Genomic DNA, 15,357 nt, shown 5'->3' on the forward strand with positions numbered 1-15,357 from the left:
GTAGTGGAGTCACTGTCCCTGGACATGTTTAAGCAAAGGCTGGACATGGCACTTACTGCCACGATGCAGCTACCACGGCGGCGCTCGGCCATCGCATGGACTCGTTGATCTGGGAGGTCTTTTCCCACCGATTAACTCCGTAATTGCCCCCGCCCTGCTATTCCACCCTCACCCAAAATGGCCGCACCGCCACTCAGCGCCCGCGTGACGCTGGCGGCAGCGCCCGCCGAGCACGTGACGGCAGTTACCTCGGCAACCGCCGCGGCTTCCCGCGCCCATTCCCCACCCTCGGCTACGGCGAGCGGCGAGCGGCAGAAAGAGACGGTGCCGGCGGGGGGGGGCGAAGAGCCCCCTTCTTTTCCCTGCAGAGCCGGGGCCAGGTGAGGGAGAGCCTCGGCCGGGATCGGCTCTCCCGCCGCTTCCCTGGTTGCACCGTGCCCCCGAGCGCCCCGCCCCCGGCCCCCCACCACCCACCGCCTCCCTTCTGCACGAAGCGAACCCCGTTATCAACAAGCCGTTGTCCCCAGCAACAACACCCTCCTTCCCAGTTCCAGGTGGATGAGCGCAAGTCTTGCCCCGCCTCGGTCCTCCTCCAGCGCCCCGCTTCAGGCAACATTGCAGCAACCGGGACTAGGGATGCGGGGAAGAAACAGGGCAGGACGGCCTGCACTCAGTCACAGGTCTAGGGATGGGAGTGTGGGGAAGCGATACAGCACAGTCCACAGCCAGCTGCTCAACGGGTAGATGGGTAGAGCCTGCACAAATTTCTGCTGCTGCTGTCAGGGAGCAAAAGTGTTGCTGCACAAAGCAGGGAATGAGGGCAGCCACATTGCAGGCAGTGTGCACATAAGAGGGCTCACCTCACAGGCAAGGAAAGGTCATAAGTCGGGTCTGGGATCCATCCAGGGGACTTCCATAGAGACAAAGCTACCTGGAATATACACTCAGAGTCACCCTAGGAAAATAGTCAGTAAGTGAGGATCAGGCACAAATACAACTGCTGCATAGCTCAGATCAGTTCTGAGCCAGAGGTTAAGTAGAGTTCCTGTGATTATGCAGGAGGTGAAGGTGGGACCGGTCACAGAAACAAACCCTATTTGTGCATGCTTTAAGTGTGCTGTAGCATATTTGCAGAGGATGGAGTAATGTGCTGTGTCTAGTCTGAGACAGATGTTTAAAATACTCTTATTCTTTATCTGCTAAATATTGTAGCAAGGGTTCAATAATTATTCAGAATCTGAAGTGGAAGAAGCTGCATATCACCAGCTGCTGAACCACCTGAGGACTACACACCTATAGTTGAATCCCCACCATCACTGGATGATTTACCTGGCGTGGAAGCACCAGCATCTGCAGCCCAGCCATATGTAGTGGAATTGCCATGTCTGCAGACCACCTGGCTGTCAAGAAACCAACACATTCTGAGTACCACTTCCTGCACATTGTATAGTCTGCATCAGGGAAAGCTCACCTGAGATCAAACTGTGGGCGAACTTCCATGTTTCAAAGTCAAGATGTACACCTCTGAATCCACACAGGATGGCACTAACACTATTGCGACTGTGTTGTCAGCAGCAGAGATTACATTTGAATCATTGGAGAATCCGGAAGCTTTTGGAGACCCCTATCAAGTCGCCATTAATTATGTGGAGGAACATAAAATTCTACAGATATTTCAGGTGAAGTACATATTTCTCATCTTCTTCCAGAGGCTTATGTGAGAAGTTTGGCCTAAAGTTAGCTTGAACCAAATTATCCCTTCCCCAGACCCCTCCTTATCCTGTGCTTTCTTAAGTATAGACTTAAGAAAAAGCAATAGAAAAGGACCGTTGGTCATCTTTGGTGTCTGAAGAGATTCTTGCTTTTTAAATTTCAGATAGCGTTGGAACAAGAAATGCAGGCACCCCTCTATCCAAGATTCAATAATTCTTTCCTTCTGTTTGTCTCAGGATATCACGGAAAAACTGCTGATCCAAAAGCCTGATGACCCCTTGCAGTTCATATTGCAGGAGGTAGGGTGCCTTGCTGAGGCTCTGTGGGGATGGGGTCAGTTTTGTTGAGCACACTAGAATCACAATCAGCCTGGGACTCTTTCTCTGACTGTGTGTCTGCTGTCTTGGGAGGAGGAAAAGCATAGGCAGCAGCAGAGTGCCTGGTGTGCAAGGGACCATGTGTGCTCTGAAAAGGAGGAAAGGTTTGGAAAGGTGGGGGAAGAATGGGGTGAATGTGCCCTGGAATTACCTGAGATGTGAGGGAAGCTTCATGTCAGAGATCTCTGTGACCCTTCTCGAGCTGCCTCTATCCCAAACTGGGAGGGAGCACTTTTTCTGCCCACACTCCTCTATTCAAAAGAGCTGTCTTCTGATCCTGCAAGGTATTAAAACACAGGTAATTCAAAGTCAGTGAAGTGAGACAATAGTTTGGGAATGAGTTAGAAATGGGGGTTGCTTCATGGGAGAAGAGAGGTTAGAAGAAGAAAGCAGATAGAGGAAAAGAGTGAGTGTCTTCCTTCACTGCCCTCTAGTCAGTCAGGAGAAGCACCATCTTTGAGGTTTGCTACTGGGTTCATGGTTTACCAAGCACAAAAACTCCAGAGGAATGTCAAGGTCAGTTCTGGGCATCAGTGTGAAAGCAAATAAGCTCCCAAATGACTCTCCTTTTCCTTTTGCCCAGGTGCAGTCTATGATAAATGCCAGGCAAGCAGAACCGGAGAGACTATTGGAATAGAACAAAGATGTGTAGGTGTTTCTAGAAGAGGGCCTGCGTACTCCTTTTGGCCCCCATTGACCTTGCTGTTGTGGTATTGCCACAACATGACTTCAGAACACCATGTAGTCATTGGCAATAACTTGAAAAAGATCTGCTTGTCTGTCTCTTGCCTGTTTTCTCTGTTTTGTATGCTTGTGCTTCTCCTTGGGTTTGAATCCAGCAGCCAAGTTTTGCTTTGGAATCACAGACTGAGATCTAAATGTGCATAGATCTGTATGCACATATGGCACATCTTGAAGAGGCAGGTCTGCTGAATTTCTTTGCATATAAATGCATAAATCTTATATTTAGGCCACTCCAGATTCTGCCTTTCTGTGCAGCTCAGACAATGCAAGAACAAAAGCAAATAGAGTCAAAAAGCAGCCCTGGACAACCCACCGCCTTCTTTTTATAAGCATTGGTGGCTTACTGTGTCCAATTATGCAGCAGCACCAATGCCTATTTAATATGCTGGTAGTTTGTGTCTGGGCTTTCACAGTGCTTCCAGAGCTCCTCTAATGCAAAAAGCTGTCTCTCTGCCTCTTCCAAACACTGTATACAGCTGTCTCACCCTTAATCATCACTGTTGGACACTGATCACTCTGCTTTTTGAGGTTGCCCTGCCTATGTCATTGTAAGTACAGTGTATAACCAGAACAGTAAAGCAACAGCTGCGCACACCCTTCATGCTTTCAGAAGATATTGTCACTCAGGAATGTGGGAGGTGAATAAAAGCAAACAAATCAAAATCAAGCACTGGTAGCCCAGAGAATTGAGTGTCAAGGTACATTTCGCAAGCACATTATTTGAACTGTGTTTGATTTTTGAAACACTTACAATCCTTGTTTTCATACTATCCAAGTGTCTGTTTCTACCCTGTAAAAATCTTTTTTATTTCTTTTTCATGTCTCTTGCCTGACAATTATTGTAAATGTGCAACAGAGCATACAGTTATTTAGGCTTAATAGATTGTCTGTGTGCAGTAGATGCCAGAAAGGATTTTTATGTCACTATAGGATTTTCTTTTTTTAGGCAAGTGCTCTAATTTCCTGATGAATGGTGGTGTATTCCCAAATGACTGTCTCTGTGGTATGAAGAGAGCAGCATAAAAACATCCATCTATCTATTTTTTAAAAAATAATAAATGATGATTGGGTTATGAGATTCTCCACAGCACAGCTTGGGCACCAAAAGTCTGGGAATAACAGAGGGCAGGTATTTGGCATACAAATTCCATGTGTGAGATGAGTTTCCTTTCTGAGTTTCTCAAAAAGGATCTGTTAACTCATGTGTTTGAAGACTGAAGGCAGGTAAGCACCCTTGTCATTCATAGGGGAGGGATTTTTTCAAGATTATTGTGAGTCTAAAGATGGTTCAAGAGTCAGATTAAATCTTCATTGGTTTTATAACAGTTTTAAATGTAGATTTAGGCATATAGGTCCCACTGCAGAAGTGAGATGCTTTTGAAATCCCTACTTATCTCCAGCAACTGGAAAAGTCCGACACTTGGAATCTGAGGTTGATCTGCTTACAAATTCTTAACCAAAAATATATCAGGGTGAAAAACAATGTATATGTGCCCTGTCCTAATGTATCTGTGGGGAACAGGAAATGTATGGCAGATGAACATAATGTTTGAAGTCTTCTCATCTCTATGGTCATTTGTCAGCATATTGTCCCAGGAGATGGATAAGCTGACATGTCTTTGAATTTTGTTGTAGAACAGGAGTAGGGTGCCTTGGGGTACAGCCTTCACTGTATATTTCCTGCTTCTGTCATTTGGGCATTGCCTTTTGTTCTCTTTTACTTACAAAAAGCTTTTGACCTGTAATATGTTCTTAGACTATAAGTATATGCCTTCAACTTCATGTCAGCATTAAGGGAGTTATGCAAGGGAAGATCCTTAATTCCTCTCTCAGGTAGGTTGAAATGAGCTGGAAAGCAGTCTTCTTACAGGTGACAGAAGTTTTGCAGGAGAGGCTGTACCTGGTGTTCCTCAGTAATCTCAGGGCCACAGTTTTCCTTTGGTGGCCTGGGCACCTCATCTCATGCTAACAAAGTTGCTGTATGGTAGCAAGAAGTCCTTCCCAGTACACATAAGACAGAGCATCTGTCTTGTCTGTTTCAAGAAAATAGTGTTTTCTGTTCTTTTCTTTCTACTAAGGAGAGGTCTTTCTCCTTTGAGGAGCAGTTTTCTAGAAATGAATGAGGCTGTACCCAAGACAAGCTCTATGGGCTTGGAGTTGGCATGTGTAGATGGCATGAGACTGGGGAAGGCAATGGGCCAAGGATAATCCTTCCATGTTCACAGACTGGGAATTATATAATCTCTGAGCAAGGACTTTGACCAGAAATCTTGGGGAACTTATCATGAGCTAAGGAGAAATGTCACTTCCTTCACCTCAAACCTCTCATATGATCGAACTTAATTTTATGCAAACAAAAAAGCATCCTGCAGAATGTTTGCTGATTAAGGTGTTTAAGGTAGTGTCATACAGCTGTATTTTTTGATCTGCTTCTGAATTATTCTGAAAAACACACTCTAGCTCTAGAAAAAAATCTACTTCACATTAAGGCACTGCTGTTCGTGTATAAGAAGGCTTTTCTGTGCTGAAGAAAAGTTAGATTTAAAATGGCAACTTTTAGTGTAATCTTAATTCCAGAGTGATTGTCCCGTTTCCACAATTTCTTTCCAAAACCATTGGATTGTTATTTCTTCTAAGTGGGCATTTATCAACATGACGTTAAACTGTCATTAAATTTCTTGCTTTGAGTGCTCAGAAGGAATTTCTAGTTCCTCGTGTGTAACTGAAACTATTCCATATAAGTTCTTATAGCACACTAGTCACAGCACATTTGAATGCCCTCCAGAGTGCTAAGCAACATGACTAACATCTGTTGTTTGCTCCTTCTCCTCTCTACAAGGGAAATGACTGTGCACTGAAGTGCATTCTTTTAGAAAGTGTGGTTTGAGTGTTTTTTTTCCACACTTGTGTATTTCTGTGTACTTCTACATAGAAAAGTCATGAAGTGGAAGGTGTGGAAGCTGGATGTAGTTTGTAGTTCCCAAGGATTATTCCTCTGCAGTATAAGCTGGGCACTGAGAAAACACATTATTTTCAAGGAAGAGATTTTTTTGTTCATGCATGGACAGGCCCAGGATGGAACACCCAGTTCATCTGCCAAATGGCATGATCTCATAGCGCCCAGACTGTTTCTGTTGTGAACCTTGTGCTCCTCCAGAGGCAGGATGCAAAGGAGCCAATCAGGGGAAAGTGTAGTCCCTGTAAAATAGGTCTCTTGGACCAAAACATCAGTTCCTTTTCCTGCCATTTCTGTATGGAACTTGAAAAGACTCAGCCGCCCCAACCAATACTGAAGTTGCCTGTGTACTGCTTCTAACCAATGGGAAAAAAATGTAACAGCTGATTAAAAATCCTTTGAAAAGTTCACACAGCCTCTGCTCTGGTTCTTATGTGGAGGGCACAGGCAAGACCTCTCTTCAATGGGCAGCTGCTTACAGCATGAGACATTCCATTGTGACTCACTGGATATGAATTACTGCTGCTTAACACGAACTTTAAGTTAGTTAAGTGCCATTGATTTCAAAGTTTCACAATTGTTTGAAACTCATAGTAGGCAGCAGCAACTGCTTTCATGTCTGAAATGGAAGAAAGTAACCTCTGGGTAAAGTCTAACAAAGAGCTTAGCTAAAGAGAGCTCTGGCTGAAGACTGGAAAATGTGGAAGTACTAGGAAAGGAAATATACTGAGGCAAATTGATCAAACTCTGTCTGACATGCCTCCAGGTTGTATTCCAGGGAAAGCTTCTCTTGACCATTATTTCATCCAGATGAAATGTAGGAGAAAATGAAAAAAATATTTCTTTAAGGTCAGGCATTATTATCCATGGCTGCATTCCTTTTTTGGGGACTGTCCTTATGGACAACACTGATGTAGCAGCATCACCAAAAGCTCATGCGCACAGTTTGACATACAATAATGAAAAGAACTTGGAAGAGACATGGATTGGATGAATTAGATTCATCATCTCCTGGAGAAGTACATTGGGCTGGAATGTCATTGCAGAACAGATTAATTTAGGCAAAGCAGATGCAAGAGATTTCTATGTATATATAATTCAACACTGGAAACTGACTGTGGACACCCCAGTCATTGATCTGTTTTAGAAATTCCTGGTATGAATGAATGGAGTGGGTCTTCTCCCTCAAGACTATAATCTCAATTCCCCATGCAACTCTTCTCACAGATGGGAATATCTTACTCTCCTTTGTCACAGACCTTATTGTTCTCAAGCACTAGGAAGGACATCTCCATGGCTTATTCATCCAAGAGTCTGGGGTAAACTATCTTCCAGGGCAGAAAAGAGGAGAAACTGCTGGTGTAATCTGTAATAAAGTGTGGTGAAATAATACCAGGAAAGAAACAAACAGTGAGATGGACTCCTTTTCTTTCTGACATTGTTACTTTGAGACCAAAATGGGCATCTTTTTCATTGTCATTAGAGGTGAGAGACGGAAGAACACAGGGCTGCACAAAGCCAGACTTATGAAGGTGCACAGCTATCTAGTGCAGTTCTCAAAATAAAAAGGGAAGTATTGTAGCTAAGGGAATAAAACTCTCAGTTTATACTTGCCATGGAAACTTCACTATAAACTTACAGGCCTTTAAGGCAAATGCCTTATTTAGACTCATATGGTCCAACATTAAAAATTACTATTAACTGGGAGGCAGGATCCACATTAGGGTTAGGGAGTTTTTAAGGAAAAGAGGTGACCTCTGTCCTTTCTCCTTCCTGTCCCTTAGTGTAACTTCTAGCATAAAACAAGAAACGGGTGAATAAAGGCATGTGTAATACTGCAGTTGTTTTTTAATGGAAAACGCAAGTCATACCAGCCTTTGAAGAAAAACAGTTCCCACCTTGAGGAGCTTTTGGAGTTTAGACAGGTGAGTAGACATTAGGAGGAAGGCTGTATCACATGCAGGCAAATGGTCAGAGACTCTAAGGTTTTTAACAGTGCCTCAAATTTACATAAACATCATGAGTACCACAGTTCCTCTGAAGAGCAGATCAATGCCAGCTCTATCCCACCATTGTTTAAGCCTTCCCTTGGGTCTAGCGTAGTATCCTGCCTCCTTGCAAGGAGAATCAGTGAAGGACAGTATCGCCAGTTTGCTGGAATCCCAAAGTATTGAAAGCAAGCACTGCCCATTGGAGAACACAGCTTTGAGCCCTGCTGTCTGAATCCTTTGTAGCATAACAGAGCTATCTTGAGAGACTGCTTGACCATGGTGTGACGCCATGATGCCAATATATGTTTGTCTTGGCAGATAGGAGTGCATATGGGAGGGGTTTAGTGACAGCTTTCTACATTTTGCCCCGTTAGATGTTTAAATCTCTGTAAAGAAGAGCAAAGCCCTTTAGAAAGGTAGAAGCTGAGAAGGGTCCAGCACAACTACACATAGAACAACTTTTCCTCATTAGCTTCCATAGATCTCTTAGCAGCTGTTCTAAGCCTTCCTGGTTTTTCAGAAATCACTTGTGGAAAAACGGCATCAGAGTAGCAGGTTAAAAGGCGGCTTGAATTATAAAAGCAGAATAAAATGTAACCTTTCCTATGTGTGCCGTGAGAGGGCAGCACAGACCTGCTGAACCTTTGCTAAAGGCTATTCAGAGGCATGAGTTTACATCCAGCTATGGAGCAGCTAAAAGAAGAGGTGGAAAGGTCTGTGTAGAACGGCTAGATAGCCTAAAGCATAAGCTCATCCATCGTCCACCTGAGACTGAAACCCAGGTACAGCTTGGTATAGGCTTGACTGGGTGCACAGCAGGATCTGAGTCTCTCAGATTTCTCAGGGAAGTTTCCAGTTAGGTACTGGAACCTTGGAAGAGTTTCAGTGGAAGAATTTTGGACTGTGCCTTCAGTTCTGTTAAAGCAATGAGTCGATGTGAGACATCAACCACACCCTTTCCAAGGCAGAGGCTGTCACCCTGGGAGCACTACAAACATGCCCAAGGCGGGTGCTATTTATTTCCATTGCAGTGTTGCACCAGCCAACACCCCCTGCTTTTCCCCATTCCTCCCACTTCCGAGACTCTTGTGATGCAGCTTTAATTGACTGTCCTCCCTCTTTCTGCTGGGTGCATCAGACCTCTGGCAAGGTTGATGGTGGAAATGCTGAGATAAATGAGACATATGCTTACAGCAAGCGTGTTGGAAACTGGGTGCTGACAGGCAACCATATGTAGATGGCAGTACTCCACTGCCAGCCCTTTGTGGCCTCCTGCACCAGATGCAGCTAATGCAGAGGAGGCAAGTAGTGGGTTTGGGAGCGATGAGGTATCCCCAAACACCTTTCGATAATAAGCTAAAATCAATGTGAGCAAGTTTCTTTGGCCCCTTGCAAACAAGCAGTAAACATTCCCAAACAGGACCTCTTTGAAGCATATTGTGGCTCATGACTGACAGACGGGATTTTGGAGGAGAGGTTTTTTACTGTCAGCAAGAACAATGCAGTCACCAGACCCAGACAGAATAGCTTGTTCCCAGTCTGCTAGGGAAAACTCAACTGAACTATAAGTAATAAAGGACCATCACAGTGCCAGGGCTGTTGAGGAGCTGAGACCGCATCCTAATGGCTGTATTGACACTGACATATGCAGTCTTTCAGAGGCCTGGTTTCATAACCAAAAGCAATACAGAGACACTGGCTAGCAGATCTTTCCTGGACAGCCTTTTAAGAAGGCTTATCTAAAAGAAAAGCAGAAAATTTCTGTTTTCTCAAAAATCTTTTCACCTGCCAAAGATCTCTGCAAATCCCAGGCAATCGTTTGCTAAGACACAATGAGATTTCTATCCTCCTGTGAGCCTTCCCTGTGAGCTCCTCTCCTATGAAGACAGGCTGTGAGAGGTGAGGTTATTCAGCTTGGAGAAGAGAAGGCTTAGGGGAAACCTCATTGTAGCCTTCCAGTACCTAAAAGGGGCTTATAAAAAGGAGGGGAGATGGACTTCTTCTACCAGCAGGTAGTGATAAGAAAGAGGAAATAGCTTTAAACTGAAAGAGAACAGGTTTAGATTATGTGTTAGGAAAAAATTCTTTATTCAGAGGGTGGTGAAGCACTGGAACAGATTGCCCAGAGAAATTCTGGATGCCCCATCCCTAGAAGTGTCCAAGGCCAGGCTGGATGGGGCTCTGAGCAACTTAGTCTAGTGAGTGACATCCCTGCCCAGGCCAGGAGGGTCAGAAGTAGATGATATTTAAGGTTCCTTCCAAGCCAAACCATTCTATGATTCTGTGATTCTGTGGTTGCCTGTGGCCAGGCTCCTCTTCAGAATGAGCTGGCCTGCCCTCATACGAAGATGAGATACAAGAAAACGCCATGTCCCTTTTACTGGCCCCTTTATGCCATCAAGTGTGTTGGTTGTGAAGTGTCACTCTTGAGCTTGGCTCCCCTTCCCTGCCAGGAGAAACTCCTGCTGGTGGGAGGGGAATCAGGGCAGAGCTAGACCTCTGCACTCTCCCATGCTCCTCCATGCTTATTTTATCTTCTGGTTCTTGCATGTACAAAAATGTGACCTATGGGTTGCCTGGGTAAGATCAGAAGCTCTAAGATGCAGATACTTTGGTCTGGATTTTCCTTTGCAGATACTGGCCTTGGGAATGTGTTGAGGCTCTCCTACAAATTTCCTTTGCAGTCAGCAGAGTAAAAGACATCCTTAGGGTGAGATTTAGAGCCCAAATTTCTCCCAGTGATTACAAGAAGGCACCCTGAGGGTCTCCTTTATTAACAGTGGTAGCAGCCAACAGAGATTAATCTTTACAAGAATCTACTACTTCTCTAGGCTTTTGGGCTAAGACCACTGAGGAAGGGAGCAAAAGCAGCTGATCTAATTGTTAGCAGCAGAGTACTGAGATTTGTTACTGCATTTACCTACACGTGCAAATATCACTATGAGCACTAGCCCAAAATTCCCTGGGAAAGTAGTTCCCTGCCTGACCTCAGTTCTTTACCAGACAGGGCAACTTTCTCCAAGTTGTTTGTCCTTTCTGCTTGCTCACAGGTCGGGAGAAACATTCTTTTCTAAAAGGCTGAATGTACACATTTTAATGCAATCTCATGATTCCAGTAGCTTGGGCTTTATGCAACCACCCGTTGGGGGTTGAGAGTTTTTCTATTACTGTGTCAATTTAAAGAATTTTTCCCATTACCATGCCAATGGAGCTGGCCGATTTACACCCAGGACCTTTGACGACTCTAGACAAAATGGGTAGGTGGGAGCTGGGCTTCAGGAGGGGCTGCTACTCATGTTTCCGGAGGGGACTCGTGTTTCTGGGGAGCTTGGAGGAGGACTGCCCCCATCTCCAGCCACGCGGCTGAAGGCAGGAGACCCAGACCCTCTGCAATCACCTGCCCTGCATCTGCCCTGCTCCAGCTCCTGCCTCTGAGGACACAGCTAATCACCTGGACACAAATGGTGAGCGAGGAGCTGCCCTCTCCAGCCGCTCCCACCCGAGACCGGCGTGGCCGCTGCCGCCCCCTCCCGCCTGCTCTCTGCCGGGCTTTGCCCGTCTGGAGAACCGGGACCGAGTGCAGAGAGAGCGTGCCTGCAGCTAAAGAAAGGACTGGAACTGAGTTATCTGTTCGGTTTTGTTGGTAATTTCAACAACTGCTGTTGTTTCTGCTTGTACGGTTAGATATATTAGTAAAAGAGCTGTTATTCCTATCCCCTTATCTCTGCCTCAGAGTCCTTGATTCAAACATTTATAATACTTGGGGGAAGTGAAATTAAGGAAAACTTCTGCCTTTTTTGGCAGACACCTGTCCTTCAAACCAGGACACCACCCAAGTTTTAATGATACCAAAATACAAATGTGGTTATAAGCTCCTTAATAAAGCTACCCTAAAAATTGAAAAGATAAGGTGCATCCCGCTCTTAACTCAAAATACAAAAATACCCCAGTCCTTGAGAGTGGGCCCTATAAGCACTCTTCTTAGGAATGAAGAGTACAGTGCCATATTCATTGCTAAATGCAGAACCCCAGGATTACCAGCATCACAAAGGTGCTTGTATCTTTGTTCTCTGTTAATGCTCTTTGCCAAGGTAGCTGAAGTTTCAGACAGAAGTTACTGACTGCATTCCACATCATGCTAAATATTTATATTCAGTTCTGCTTTTCAGCCTATATGTTTGCAGGTTTAGCTGGGGTGGCCAGCCCAGTGGCCCAGTGGTTTATCCTAATCCACTATAATTAGCCCATGGTTGTTACTCATGGTATGCCATTTGTCTCCCCACACTCAGCGCTGTTTGGCAAACAATTTCAGAAACAGAGTTTCTCTCCGCTGATCTCACTAGGTGGTGGTCACTTATTTATTCTTTGCACCCCACAGTTATTCCTCTCTCTTGAGGTTGTTAGAAGTGGCAAAAAATGGGGCAAAAATGTTGCCAAAAGGAGGAGGCAGCTGTAGCAAAAAATACAACTCAACTGGGGAGGCGGGAGACAAGGCTGGCAGGAAGCCAGGCCAGCTGCAAACCCAAGAGGCACAGTGGACATCTGTCCCCCACCGCCTGCATCCTTACTCCCTGTGCAGATGCACTGAGATGGGAGAGAAGGCAGCCATTAGGAATTCCCTTCTACTTCGGGGAGGAGCAGGCTCCTGGACATGGCACGTGGAGAGCTTGGGTGGCAGACACGAGCCTCAACCCCAAATCTGGCCCAGGGAAGGATGGTCAAACTGCGGAATGGGAAGCAGCTGTTCGCGGCCCTCCTGGGAATGCAGGAGCAAAGCTGGGTGGCAGCAATTGGGACTGGGGCCATAGGGAGCATTGCCCTCAAGAAGGAGGTTGCTGACCCAGCTGATGAGTTCAGGACTCTACCAGGAAAGGTGGCAGCCCGTCCAGTCATGGGCAACTCCTCTGCAGCATGCTGCAGCAGGGATGTTTGGCTTTACTCCCAGCAGTGCTGCTGTGAACTTACCACCGTATACTGGAGGGACCATCATTGAAAAAGTCTCCTTCCTGGGACAGACAGCGTGTGTCAAGCTGAACCTGTGCATGGGAGCAGGGGCTTGGCCAACACTGAGGCCACATTGGTAGAAACAAGGGATTTCCTAAGCCCGGTCCCTCAACTGTGAGCTTTGATTTTACCGTGCAACATTGAAAATGCAGTCGGGAACCTCCTGCTCATGGATGGCAGTGGCTCCGTCATGACACTGACGTGAGGGGGTCTAGAGATGACTCCTGGGAGTCTGCTATTTTGACCACAAGCTCCTTTTCCTTTCTGTGTGTTCACTCCCTCCCTAATTCCTCCCGCTCATATTATCTCAGCCTTAAATAATTATTTCCATGCTATGAAGAGAAGAAATTCAAAGGATTCAGGAAGGCAGGAAAGTATTCTTAGAGGTGAAGAGTGGAACCAACACACTGGAACTAACCACAACATCTAATCATCTTTTCAGCAATTTTGGGCATCGTCCAGCATGCCTTCCATGCCAATTTTGAATAAACATAGCATACTTTGTGACAGGCATGTTCTAACTTTGCCCTGTCACCCACTGCACACGTTGCAATAACCAAGTGATAGATCTCCTGAGAAATTTAATTTTCCACTTCCATCTGAAAATAGGCCAGGCTGGGGTCTCAGCATCTGACTGTCCCTGAAGATGAAGCCCGAAATGGCAGCGTGTCTTCATTCCCAAGTCCCACTTTGCCTTTAACTTACTTGCAGCAGAGGTGTGCATGTATGTGGGCCCATGTCTGGATACACAAAGCACACATGTGTATGGGTTTGTACCTGTGCACATACACAGGTATGGTTTTGTGCAGGTTGTGCACACTCAGAAGTCAGGAGCTTTCACAAGTGCAAGAGCATGTGACCCATACAAATGTATGGGTCTGGCTGTATAGAAGTGTTGGTCCATCTGAAGTAGGCCAGCACAGGCACAGTCCTACAGGGGAGGCTAAAACAGCTGCAGGCACCTCACTGGAGGTACCCCTGTGGGAACAGGGGTTTCCCAGCACTGGTTTGTCAGTCCCACTGTGCTCCTTTCCCCAGACAAGGTCTCTGTCTGACCCTCTGCTCTGCACAGGCATTCACATAAACTCATAGTCTGACCTTGTTGGCACACACCAAAAGAAGTGCAAAGAAACAAACAAAACCCCCATCCCAAGACTCTCCTTTCCTATATCATATTTCTCTTCAGGTACCGTAAAAATATTCTTACTCAGATTCTAAACCTGATTAACAAACTGCTAGAGCCAAGAGGTGATGACAGCTGAAGGGTGGCCACCACCCAGTCCAGCCTAAACCACTCTTCCAGCCCAAACAAGGATTCAATCTAACAGCTTTTTGCAGTGTCCTGGACAGGGCTACAGAGCTGCAAGAGCTCAGCTGCACCAGGATTCTCTCCCAGCAGCCACTTTCAGTGCTGGTGATTGGCAAGACTATGAACTGCCAGCTTCACTTCCCTCTCCTCTCTTTCCTCTCTTGTTTTCCCAAGACCATATTTCCACAGTTGCATCCTTTTTTCTCCTCCCAGCTGAGATGTGATAGGGTGTTTTACTGCGGCAGGCTGCCCCCAAGATCAGCCCAGCTGTGATGCTCTGGAGATGGATACACCGCTTTTACCCCTGCCAGCTACTCTCAATGTCCAACAATGATGATGGCAGCCTGCCTTCCCAGAGCCCAGGACAGCAGCTGATGTGAAACACCTAGTCCCACCAGCATTCCCAATATATGGGGTGACAACTGCACTAAAATAGACTGCATGAGTTGTATGGAGCAAAATTAGTGGGCAAGAAGATCTGAGTCATTTAACTCCAGATAAATCTGCATCTGTATTCTTGAGGGCCCAAGGGACTATTTTCTTGTCCTTTTCTACTAGATCAGGCTGGCTGCAATGGCTGGATCTCCTTTTGCTTATGGCTGTGATAACTCATGGAACTGGAAATGCCAAAAGTTCTGTCCTTTCTCCAGAGTTAAATCTCACACAGATCTCATGGGAGAGCAGGATCTCTCTTCAGTTATCTACAAGTACCAAGGGATCCATAAGACTTTAGAACTACTGTTCACTAATTTCACACAAAATATTTGCAAGGATGGCTGCCAATAGGACATATACATGTTATTTTCGTGTTTATTTTTGACTTGTGAAGGGCTCTAACATTGTGGAACTCCCATTACCCTTCCCAAGCCTGTTATTTATTTGGCTGGTTTTTGCATTAGCAAATGAAGAACAGCAAGTACAACCACCTGTGCTTTTGCCAGAGACATGTTCAAGGCACCAGTAATGTCAATCATGACTTTCGGCAAACTTGTGCTGGAATGAGGGACGGAGAGGAAGGTGAGAGAGATTCCTTTTCTGTTGTGTTCCTCAGCCTTAGCCATTCTCAGGTCATCACAGGCCAATTAATATATATATCTGTGCTTGACTTTGCTCCATCTTAATAGGACTATGTGAAAAATCCAGAGTGCTGAAGGAAATGGAATATTCTCCCCATTTTTCATGTCATCCACAGTGTCTTGCAGAGTGGCCAACACCTACACTTCTGTTTCCAAAGAAAATTCCAAGCTGAATAAAATGAAAATA

General features: G+C 45.5%; 1 long non-coding RNA gene across 1 annotated transcript; it reads left to right on the top strand.

Annotated features, from left to right (window-relative positions):
• The first annotated feature begins 240 nt into the window (after window positions 1-240).
• LOC130258103 (uncharacterized) lies at window positions 241-4,326 on the top strand. The gene is made up of 4 exons (XR_008841437.1): window positions 241-380; window positions 1,213-1,679; window positions 1,950-2,012; window positions 2,674-4,326. It is a non-coding gene; the product is annotated as an uncharacterized LOC130258103 (long non-coding RNA).
• Window positions 4,327-15,357: the final 11,031 nt, after the last annotated feature.

The sequence above is a fragment of the Oenanthe melanoleuca genome, chromosome 1 (assembly GCF_029582105.1).
Source record: "Oenanthe melanoleuca isolate GR-GAL-2019-014 chromosome 1, OMel1.0, whole genome shotgun sequence".
Lineage (NCBI taxonomy): Eukaryota > Metazoa > Chordata > Aves > Passeriformes > Muscicapidae > Oenanthe > Oenanthe melanoleuca.